We start from the raw sequence: 12265 nt of genomic DNA on the forward strand, positions 1-12265 counted from the left end.
GTGCGGCACTCCCTCAGCACTGACCCTCCGACTGTGCCCGCTCCCTCAGTACTGACCCTCCGACAGTGCGGCACTCCCTCAGCACTGACCCTCCGACAGTGCCCACTCCCTCAGCACTGACCCTCCGACAGTGCCCGCTCCCTCAGCACTGACCCTCCGACAGTGCCCACTCCCTCAGCACTGACCCTCCGACAGTGTGGCACTCCCTCCGCACTGACCCTCCGACAGTGCCCACTCCCTCTGCACTGACCCTCCGACAGTGCGGCGCTCCCTCAGCACTGACCCTCCGACAGTGCGGCACTCCCTCAGCACTGACCCTCCGACAGTGCGGCACTCCCTCAGCACTGACCCTCAGACAGTGCGGCACTCCCTCAGCACTGACCCTCCGACAGTGTCCGCTCCCTCAGCACTGACCCTCCGACAGTGCCCACTCCCTCAGCACTGACCCTCTGACAGTGCCCACTCCCTCAGCACTGACCCTCCGACAGTGCGGCACTCCCTCTGCAATGACCCTCCGACAGTGCCTGCTCCCTTTGCACTGACCCTCCGACAGTGCCCGCTCCCTCAGCACTGACCCTCCGACAGTGCGGCGCTCCCTCAGCACTGACCCTCCTACAGTGCGTTGCTCCCCCCGCACCCCTGCTGGGTCATGCATCCCAACTTCCGTCGCTGGAACCCAACCTTGCCCACCCCAATCCTCCCCCCCAATGCCCACATGGAGTGTAACCACCCTCCGTAACACTCTTGAATGGGATCGCTCTGTGCTGCAGCCAGAATGCAAATTTGCAAATGGACTAGTTTGGGATTGGGGTTGGGGGGGGGGGTGAATTTTATTTGAGTTTTCTATGGAGGCATTGTGTGCCCCTTTTTGTGGTGGTGGGGGTGGAGTGGAATCTCTTTGTTCTCCCCCCACCCCAACCTCCCTTTTGATTGCAAATAAAACTTTGGTGGGGGTGGGGGGTGTTGTTTGCACCTTTGGGGGTGGGGGGAGTATTTGGAAATGTGCATCGTCCTGCTCAGACGTTGGGGAAGGGTCGGGGGGTGTGTGTGCAAATTTTGCATTGGCCATTTCCCCCCCCCCCCCCCCCCTTTCCTGTTGCAAAATGAGGAGGTTTTTGGGGGGGGGGGGTGGGAGGATGGAGATGTTTGCGTTTTGCAAATGAAGCAGGAGGCGGGCTCGTGGAACGCGGTCCCGGGAATCCCGCGCCCTCCGATTGGCCGGGACCCCCCCCCCACCGCCTGTCAGTCAGGATCCCCCGCCTGTCAATCAAACCCTGATCCCGCCCACCCTCTGCCTGCAGCTGCAGAGCTGGAGAGATTCTCTCTCCCACCACCCCCCCCAAACAAATATATATCCAGGAGGTGGTACCCCCCCCCACCCCCTCCTCCAACACTGAACCTTTGCAACGGGAAGTTTCCAAGCGTCTGCACCATCAGAGGGAGAAAAAAAAGCAAGGAGCCCGTCTGAGGGATTTGTTTTATTTATTTTTAAAAAATAGAGGGTGCAATTTGCAAAAAAAAATATATAAAAATTGGGACCATGCAGAGTCTGTGCTGCCTGTGGTGTGGATTCGCTCTCACTCTCCCCATGCAAGGTATTTGCAAAATGCACTGTTGTATTTTCCTTCCTCGCCTGTATTATTTATTCCTTATATATCTTTTTCAAAAAAAAAATATTCTGGTGCATTTGGTGTTGAGTTGAATGCTAACTAGGTATTTTCTCCCAAGGCATACACAGAGAGAGAGAGAGAGAGAGATGGGGTTTGGGATGGTCAGAATGAATTTAATGTGATGTTGAGGTGCATGGTGCAGAATTAAAAGGAGAGAGTTGTGTTGGGGGGTTGCTGGATTATGTCTCGGGGGGTTGGAGGGAGGGAATGCAACGTGCATGATTTTTTTGGTGGGGGGATTGCTGGGAATGGTGGGGGTGGTGGGGGGGTGGTGGTGTGTTGCTGCTGTGTGTTTTGATCAATGCAGTTGATTTCATCCCCCTCCCCCCCCAACTCTCACACATAGCACCCGGAGCTAATGCAATGTTGCAAATCCTTCCCTTGCCATCCTCCATCCCCATCCCCATTCATCTGCGCCCAGTCTACCCTTGGGGGTGGGGGTGGGGGAGGGGGGCAGGAACTGTAATCCTCCACACACACACACACACACACACACATACACACACGCCCCTCCCGCCAACCCCCAGAGCATCTCGAGTCGCCAGGGGAGTTCTGGTCAGAGTTCCTGCTGTTCGGTAGGTTAATGGGCTCTTGCTGTGCGGGCTGGGAGCTGAGGGGCAGAGTGGCGTCCTGCCACACTCACTGCCCAGTGGGTGTTGTGGTGGGTGGAGGGTGTGGAGATAGGGCTGGCGAGGGGAGGGGGTGAAATGTTTTGAGGGTGAGCGGTTGGTGCTTCCAGGACAGGGGCACGAGGACGGGCCGATGGGTCTCCATCACCGCGCCCCCCCCCCCCCTTGCGGTGTGGGGGGTGGGGGGGGGAGGAAATGTGGGGTTGGCAGCAATCTGCATATTTGCCCAGAGTTGGGGGGGGGGGAAGGTTGCTGACTGTGTCAATGTGTATATACACACACACCCACGGGGCTGTGTATACTTACCCCCCCCCCCCAACCCACACACACACACAGGGGGCTGTGTACACTGACTCCTCCCCCCCCCCCACCCCACACACACATGGGGCTGTGTACACTGACTCCCTCCCACCCCCCCCCACACACACACATAGGGGGCTGTATACACTGACTCCTCCCCCCCCCCACCCCACACACACATGGGGCTGTGTACACTGACTCCCTCCCACCCCCCCCCACACACACACACAGGGGGCTGTGTACACTGACTCCCTCCCACCCCCCCCCACACACACACACAGGGGGCTGTGTACACTGACTCCCTCCCCCCCCCCCCCCACCCCACACACACACGGGGCTGTGTACACTGACTCCCTCCACCCCCCCCACACACACACACAGGGGGCTGTGTACACTGACTCCCTCCCCCCCCCCCCCCCCCCCCACCCCACACACACACGGGGCTGTGTACACTGACTCCCTCCACCCCCCCCCACCCCACACACACACGGGGCTGTGTACACTGACTCCCTCCCACCCCACACACACACACACACACACACACAAGGGGGCTGGTACACTGACTCGCACGCTCAGACACAGGCGTACACATGGGCACGCGCACAGAGCTGTGTATACTGACACACATAGAGACAGGCACACGCACGGGGCTGTGTACACTGACATGCACACACACAGGCACGCGCATGGGGCTGTGTACACTGACACGTGCGCACACACAGAGACAGGCATGCGCACAGGGCTGTGTACACTGACATGCACACACACAGATAGGCACGCGCACAGGGCTGTGTACACTGACATGCAGTCACAAGACAGGCACGAGCACGGGGCTGTGTACACTGACACGCGCACACACAGGACTGTGTACACTGACACACACGCACACAGATAGGCACGGGGCTGTGTACACTGACATGCACACACACTGACACGCACACACAGACAGGCACGCGCACGGGGCTGTGTGCACTGACGCGCACACACAGCGGCAGGCATGCGCACATGACTGTATATCCTGATGCACACACAGACAGGCCCGCGCATTGGGCTGTGTACACTGACACACATACGCAGGCACGTGCACCAGGCTGCGTACACTGATACGCACACACAGACAGGCACGCACTTGCGTTTGTATACACTGATACACGCACACAGATAGGCACGTGCACGGGGCTGTGTACACTGACACACACACACACACACATGCATGCACACGTGCTCACACACACACACACACACACACGGCTGTCCTGTCAATGTGCCAGAACGACACTGTGAGAAGAGACGAGGCTGGATCTATGCAAAGTCACTGCATCCTTTCGGAATGTTTGATCTGCCTGCTCCCAAATTCCCGATTGTTTGGCTGTGGCTTCAAAACGTCCCTCTGTCCCCCCCCAACCCCGGAGAGTGTGGAGTGGCAGGTGGATTCTGAGGGAACGGAGGGTGTGACACAGAGGTACGTCTGACCGGACTGTGAGGAGGGCAGTGAGTCTATCTCGGTAAGCCCTCAGACCGGGGCGGTGGGGGGAGGAGGGGGACTGGGTAAAATTATACACACCGGGGCAATTTCTGTGAGCCGATGTGTGGCTGCAGTGGAGAGACCGTCTTTCAGAGGAGAGCTGTGTGTCAGTGCTTGTACATGTCAGTGTACGCGAGCCTGTCTGTGTGTGTGTCTCTGTGTGTGTGTGTGTGTCTCTGTGTGTGTGTGTGTGTGTCTCTGTGTGCCTGTGCACGAGCGCGTGTGTCTGTGTGTCTGTGTCTGTGTGTGTCTGTGTGTGTCTCTGTGTGTGCCTGTGCACGAGCGCGTGTGTCTGTGTGTGTGTGCGTGTGTCTGAGCGTGAGCACGTGTCTCTGTGTGCGTGTGTCTGTGTGTGTGTCTGTGTCTGTGTGTGTCTGTGTGTGTCTGTCTGTGTACGAGCGCATGTGTCTGTGTGTGTGTGCGTGTGTCTGAGCGTGAGCACGTGTCTCTGTGTTTGTGTGCAAGTGTGTGTCTGTGTGTGTGTCTCTGTCTGTGCGCAAGCGCGTGTATCTGAGTGTCTGTGTCTGAGCGTGAGCGCGTGTGTCTGTGTGTCTGCGTGCGAGCGCATGTCTCTGTGTGTCTGTGCACGAGTACATGTCTCTGTGTCTGTGCGAGTGTCTGTGTGTCTGAGCGTGTGCTCGAGCGCGTGTCTCTGTGCGTGTGTCTGCGTGAGCGTGTGTCTGTGTCTGTGTGTGTCTGCGTGTGTGTCTGTGCGTGAGCGTGTGTCTCTATGTCTTTGTGTGTCTCTGTGTGTGTGTGTGTGTGTGTGTGCGCGAGTGTGTGTCTCTGTGTGTCTGTGCGTGTGGGAAAATGGAGGACTGGGAAGCTTTTAAAGAACAACAGAGGATTACTAAGAAGGAAATACGCAGAGAAAAAATGAGGTACGAAGGTAAACTGGCCAATAATATAAAGGAGGATAGTAAAAGTTTTTTTAGGTATGTGAAAGGCAAAAAATTGGGCCCTTGAAGACAGAAATAGGGGAATATATTACTGGGAACATAGAAATGGCAGAAGAATTGAATTGGTACTTCAGATCTGTGTTCACTGGGGAAGACACAAGCAATCTCCCTGAGGTAACAGTGGCTGAAGGACCTGAACTGAAGGGAATTTATATTTGCCAGGAATTGGTGTTGGAGAGACTTAGGTCTGAAGGTTGATAAGTCCCTGGGGCCTGATGGTCTACATCCCAGGGTACTAAAGGAGGTGGCTCGAGAAATCGTGGATGCGTTGGTGATTATTTTCCGGAGTTCGATAGATTCGGGATCAGTTCCTGCGGTTTGGAGGGCGGCTAATGTTGTACCACTTTTTAAGAAAGGTGGTAGAGAGAAAGCAGGAAATTATAGACCAGTTAGTCTGACCTCAGTGGTGGGAAAGATGCTGAAGTCTATTATAAAGGATGAAATTATGACACATCTGGATAGTAGTAACAGGATAGGACAGAGTCAGCATGGATTTATGAAGGGGAAATCATGCTTGGCGAATCATCTGGAATTTTTTTGAGGATGTAACTCGGAAGATGGACGAGGGAGATCCAGTGGATGTAGTGTACCTGGACTTCCAGAAAGCTTTTGATAAAGTCCCACACAAGAGATTAGTGAGTAAAATTAGGGCGCATGGTACTGGGGGCAAATTACTAACTTGGATTGAAAGTTGGTTGGCTGACAGGAAACAAATTCTGGATTAGTGGTGCTGGAAGAGCACAGCAGTTCAGGCAGCATCCAAGGAGCTTCAAAATCGACGTTTCGGGCAAAGGCCCTTCATCAGTGACAGACCTGTCCCCTCCAGTACTGTACCCCAGTGTTATACAGTGACAAACCTGTCCCCACAAGTACTGTACCGCAGTGTTATACAGTGACAAACCTGTCCCCACAAGTACTGTACCCCAGTGTTATACAGTGACAGACCTGTCCCCCACCAGTACTGTACCCCAGTGTTATACAGTGACAGACCTGTCCCCACCAGTACTGTGCCCCAGTCTTATACAGTGACAGACCTGTCCCCACCAGTACTGTACCCCAGTGTTATACAGGGACAGACCTGTCCCTCACCAGTACTGTACCCCAGTGTTATACAGGGACAGACCTGTCCCCACCAGTACTGTATCCCAGTGTTACACAGTGACAGACCTGTCCCCACCAGTACTGTACCCCAGTGTTATACAGGGACAGACCTGTCCCCACCCGTACTGTATCCCAGTGTTACACAGTGACAGACCTGTCCCCACCAGTACTGTACCCCAGTGTTATACAGTGACAAACCTGTCCCCACAAGTACTGTACCCCAGTGTTATACAGTGACAAACCTGTCCCCACAAGTACTGTACCCCAGTGTTATACAGTGACAGACCGGTCCCCCACCAGTACTGTACCCCAGTGTTATACAGTGACAGACCTGTCCCCACCAGTACTGTACCCCAGTGTTATACAGTGACAGACCTGTCCCCACCAGTACTGTTTCCCAGTGTTACACAGTGACAGACCTGTCCCCACCAGTACTGTACCCCAGTGGTATACAGGGACAGACCTATCCCCAACAGTACTGTACCCCAGTGTTATACAGTGACAGACCTGTCCCCACCAGTACTGTATCCCAGTGTTACACAGTGACAGACCTGTCCCCACCAGTACTGTACCCCGGTGTTTTACAGTAATAGGGTAAAAACAATGACTGCAGATGCTGGAAACCAGATTCTGGATTAGTGGTGCTGGAAGAGCACAGCAGTTCAGGCAGCATCCAAGGAGCTTCGAAATCGACGTTTCGGGCAAAAGCCCGACATCAGGAATCTGAAACAAAGAGTAGTGATAAACGGCTCCATTTCGGAATGGCAGGCAGTGTCCAGTGGGGTACCGCAGGGATCAGTACTGGGACCTGCAGCTTTTTACAATATATATTAATGATATAGAAGATGGTATCAGCAATAACATTAGCAAATTTGCTGATGATACAAAGCTGGGTGGTAGGGTGAAATGTGATAAGGATGCTAGGAGATTACAGGGGTAACCTGGACAGGTTAGGTGAGTGGGCAGAGGCATGGCAGATGCAATTTAATGTGGATAAATGTATGGTTATCCACTTTGGTGGCAAGAACAGGAAGGCAGATTACTACCTAAATGGAATCAATTTAGGTAAAGGGGCTGTTCAGAGAGATCTGGGTGTTCTTGTCCACCCCGTCAATAAAGGTAAGCATGCAGGTACAGCAGGTAGTGAAGAAGGCTAATAGCATGCTGGCCTTCATAACAAGAGGGATTGAGTATAGAAGCAAAGAGGTGCTTCTGCAGCTGTACAGGGCCCTGGTGAGACCACACCTGGAGTAGTGTGTACAGTTCTGGTCTCCAAATTTGAGGAAAGACATTCTGACTATTGAGGGAGTGCAGCGTAGGTTCACGAGGTCAATTCCTGAATGGCAGGATTACCTTACACTGAAAGACTGAAGCGACTGGGCTTGTATACCCTTGAGTTTAGAAGACTGAGAGGGATCTGATTGAGACATATAAGATTATTAAAGGATTGGACACTTTGGAGGCAGGAAACATGTTTCCGCTGATGGGTGAGTGCCGAACCAGAGGACACAGCTTAAAAATACGGGGTAGACCATTTAGGACAGAGATGAGGAGAAACTTCTTCACCCAGAGAGTGGTGGCTGTGTGGAATGCTCTGTCCCAGAGGGCAGTGGAGGGCCCAGGTCTCTGGATTCATTTAAGAAAGAGTTGGATAGAGTTCTCAAGGATTGTGGAATCAAGGGTTATGGAGATAAGGCAGGAACAGGATACTGATTAAGGATGATCAGCCATGATCATATTGAATGGTTGTGCAGGCTTGAAGGGCAGAATGGCCTACTCCTGCACCTATTGTCTATTGTGTGTCTGTGTGCGAGCGCATGTTCTCTGTCTGTGTCAGTGCGCGAGCGCGTGTCTGTGTGCCTGCTTGTGTCTCTGTGTGTCTGTGCGAGAGTGTGTCCTGTGTGCGAGTCTCTGTGTGTCTGTGTACATGTTCCTGTGTGTGCGCGAGCGGTTGTGTCTGTGCATGTGTCTCTGTGTCTGTGAGTGAGCGTGTGTCTGTGCGCGAGTGCGTGTCTCTGTGTATCTGTGCGAGAGTGTGTGTCAGTGTGCGAGTGTCTGTGTGTGAGTGCGTGTTTGTGTGTGTCTGTGCGTGTGTGTCTGCGTGCGAGCATGTGTCTCTGTGTGTCTGTGTACGTGTCTGTGTGCGTGAGCGGTGTTTCTACATGCGTGTCTCTATGTCTGTGCGTGTGTGTCTGCGTGAGCGCGTGTCTGTGTGCGTGTCTCTGTGTGTCTGTGCGTGAGGGCGTGTCTCTGTGACTGTGCGCGAGTGTGTGTCTGTGTCTGTGCGTGAGGGCATGACTCTGTGGGTCTGTGCGTGAGTGTGTGCGTCTGTGCATGTGTGTCTGCGCGCGCGTGTGTCTGTGTGTCTCTGTGTGTCTACGCGAGCATGTGTCTGTGTGCGAGTCTCTGTATGTGTGTGTCTGTGTGTCTGTGCGCTTGCGTCTGTGCGTGAGTGGTGTGTCTGTGTGCGTGTCGGTGTGTGCGCGCGAGCGTGTGTCTGTGTGCGTATCTGTCTGTGCGCGAGTGTGTCTCTGTGTGCGAGCGTGTGCCTGTGTGTGAGTCTCTATGTCTGTGTCTGCCTGTGTGTCAGTGTGTCTGTGCGCTTGCATCTGTGCGCGAGTGTGTGTCTCTGTGCGCGAGTGTGTGTCTCTGTGCGTCATGCGCGAGCATGTGTCTATGTGCGAGCATGTGTCTGTGCGCAAGCGCATGTCTCTGTCTGTGTCAGTGCGCGAGCGTGTGTCTCTGTGTCTGTGCATGAGCGTGTGCCTGTGTGTGTCTCTGTATGTCTGTGTCTGCCTGTGTGTCAGTGTGTCTGTGCGCTTGCATCTGTGCGCGAGTGTGTGTCTCTGTGCGCGAGTGTGTGTCTCTGTGCGTCATGCGCGAGCGTGTGTCTATGTGCGAGCATGTGTCTGTGCGCAAGCGCATGTCTCTGTCTGTGTCAGTGCGCGAGCGTGTGTCTCTGTGTCTGTGCATGAGCGTGTGCCTGTGTGTGTCTCTGTATGTCTGTGTCTGCCTGTGTGTCAGTGTGTCTGTGCGCTTGCATCTGTGCGCGAGTGTGTGTCTCTGTGCGCGAGTGTGTGTCTCTGTGCGTCATGCGCGAGCATGTGTCTATGTGCGAGCATGTGTCTGTGCGCAAGCGCATGTCTCTGTCTGTGTCAGTGCGCGAGCGTGTGTCTCTGTGTCTGTGCATGAGCGTGTGCCTGTGTGTGTCTCTGTATGTCTGTGTCTGCCTGTGTGTCAGTGTGTCTGTGCGCTTGCATCTGTGCGCGAGTGTGTGTCTCTGTGCGCGAGTGTGTGTCTCTGTGCGTCATGCGCGAGCGTGTGTCTATGTGCGAGCATGTGTCTGTGCGCAAGCGCATGTCTCTGTCTGTGTCAGTGCGCGAGCGTGTGTCTCTGTGTCTGTGCATGAGCGTGTGCCTGTGTGTGTCTCTGTATGTCTGTGTCTGCCTGTGTGTCAGTGTGTCTGTGCGCTTGCATCTGTGTGCGAGTGTGAGTCTCTGTGCGCGAGCGCGTGTCTGTCTCTCTGTGTGTCTGTGCACGAGTGTCTGTGTGTGTGTCTCTGTGTGCACGTGTGTGCGAGAGATCCGGAATCCTTTTGTCAAGTACGGTTCCTGCTCTCCTGATTGAGGTGGGGGGGGGGGGGTTCTGATAATATTCCCCTTTCGGGACAGAGAGAAGCCGTTTCCCGGAGGTCAGGTGTGTATCTGTGAGCCTACACATGGCAGTGGACGCAGGGGGCAGTTGGCTGGTTTTTGGAGGGGGGAGGGGATGTGGGGAGAATGTGCAAACCCCACACAGACAGTAACCCCGAGGCTGGAATCGAACCCAGGTCCCTGGCGCTGGGAGGGCAGTGGTGCTAACCGCTGAACCATCATCCTGCCCCAAATAACTGAACAGAATGGGAAAGGTCCGATCTTGTTTCAGCTTGTGTGTTTTGTATTTTCCAAATGGTGATGGGTATCGAGAGTCTGATTTCTTTATTTTGTTGCGTTTCCTCGTATTCCTTCAGGGATAGTCTCTCTGGGCTGTGGGAGTGGATGCTACAGCCTGGTCTGCTCGTGTTTCAGTGAGAGAGCGTCATGTAAACTCAGGAAAAAAAAGACAAAACGTGATCTTTCAAGTGAGATTTGGTATGCTTCCCTTTATTGGTCAGAGTATTGAGTACAGGAGTTGGGAGGTCATGTTGCAGCTGTACAGGACATTGGTTAGGCCACTGTTGGAATATTGTGTGCAATTCTGGTCTCCTTCCTATCGCAAAGATGTTGTGAAACTTGAAAGGGTTCAGGAAAGATTTACAAGGATGTTGCCAGGGTTGGAGGATCTGAGCTACAGGGAGAGGCTGAACAGGCTGGGGCTGTTTTCCCTGGAGCGTCGGAGGCTGAGGGGTGACCTTATAGAGGTTTATAAAATCTTGAGGGGCATGGATAGGGTAAATAGACAAAGTCTTTTCCCTGGGGTCGGGGAGTCCAGAACTAGAGGGCGTAGGTTTAGGATGAGAGGGGAAAGATATAAAAGGGATCTAAGGGGCAACTTTTACACCCAGAGGGTGGTACGTGTATGGAATGAGCTGCCAGAGGATGTGGTGGAGGCTGGTACAATTACAACATATCAGAGGCATCTGGATGGGTATATGAATAGGAAGGGTTTGGAGGGATATGGGCCGGGTGCTGGCAGGTGGGACTAGATTGGGTTGGGATATCTGGGTCAGCATGGACGGGTTGGACCGAAGGGTCTGTTTCCAGGCTGTACATCTGACTGAGTGTTTGTCAGTCTGGGATCAGTGTTGTGGAACTGTAATCTAACAGTTGGAGCTGCTCTATAGCCTATGGTCTGACAATGTGGGCTGCCCTGAGATTTCGGTGGGGGTGGCTGGGGACAGAATATCCACCTCAGGAACTGAGGGAGGCAACCCCCTTTTATCGAGGGGATTGTACCCCTGGATATCGGAGAGGGAAAAGGGGGCTATTCCACAGGGTGGGGCAAGGAGGGGGGAGCTGAATGGCCTCCTGTTCCTGTGTAATAGGCTGGAGGGAGGGGCTGAATGGCCTCCTGTTCCTGTGTAACAGGCTGGGGGAGGCAGAATGGCCTCCTGTTCCTGTGTAACAGGCTGGAGGAGGGGGGGCAGAATGGCCGCCTGTTCCTTAATCCCAGTTTGTCCATCTTGCCCCCCCCACATTGTAGTGACCTTCCAGCAGTGACTCTATCCTGGGTTGGGGAACTCTGGATGAGCAGCTGCCTGGGTCAGTGCTGGCGCAGACACAAACAGACAGAGACGCAACACAGACACGCAGTGCACAGAGAGATGTCGCGCACGCACACACAGACACACAGGTGCACACACAGACGCACTCTCTTTTGCGCACTCTCCCACCGAGCCCGTCCACACTGAGCCCGTCCACACCCTCCCTCAGTGACAGTGCGGCTCTCCCTCAGCGCTCTCCCTCAGCGACAGTGCGGCTCTCCCTCAGCGACAGTGCGGCTCTCCCTCAGCGCTGTCACTCAGCGACAGTGCGGGTCTCCCTCAGCGCTGTCCCTCAGTGACGGTGCGGCTCTCCCTCAGCGCTGTCCCTCAGTGACGGTGCGGCTCTCCCTCAGCGCTGTCCCTCAGTGACGGTGCGGCTCTCCCTCAGCGCTGACCCTCAGTGACGGTGCGGCTCTCCCTCAGTGACAGTGTGGCTCTCCCTCAGCGCTGTCCCTCAGTGACGGTGCGGCTCTCCCTCAGCGCTGTCCCTCAGTGACAGTGCGGCTCTCCCTCAGCGCTGTCCCTCAGTGACGGTGCGGCTCTCCCTCAGCGCTGTCCCTCAGTGACAGTGCGGCTCTCCCTCAGCGCTGACCCTCAGTGACAGTGCGGCTCTCCCTCAGCGCTGACCCTCAGTGACAGTGCGGCTCTCCCTCAGCGCTGTCCCTCAGTGACAGTGCGGCGTTCCCTCAGTGACAGTGCGGCTCTCCCTCAGCGACGGTGCGGCTCTCCCTCAGCGCTGTCCCTCAGTGACGGTGCGGCTCTCCCTCAGTGACCGTGCGGCTCTCCCTCAGCGCTGTCCCTCAGTGACCGTGCGGCTCTCCCTCAGCGCTGTCCCTCAG

General features: G+C 54.9%; 1 long non-coding RNA gene across 1 annotated transcript in view; it reads left to right on the plus strand.

Moving 5' to 3' along the window:
* Positions 1-1347: 1347 nt before the first annotated feature.
* LOC140458884 (uncharacterized) overlaps positions 1348-12265 on the plus strand; it is a 73495-nt gene continuing 62577 nt past the window's right edge. Inside the window, exon 1 of the long non-coding RNA XR_011953727.1 lies at positions 1348-1595. This is a non-coding gene — a long non-coding RNA (uncharacterized lncRNA). The remainder of the gene's footprint in view (positions 1596-12265) is intronic.

Source organism: Chiloscyllium punctatum, chromosome 34, assembly GCF_047496795.1.
Source record: "Chiloscyllium punctatum isolate Juve2018m chromosome 34, sChiPun1.3, whole genome shotgun sequence".
NCBI classification, from domain to species: domain Eukaryota; kingdom Metazoa; phylum Chordata; class Chondrichthyes; order Orectolobiformes; family Hemiscylliidae; genus Chiloscyllium; species Chiloscyllium punctatum.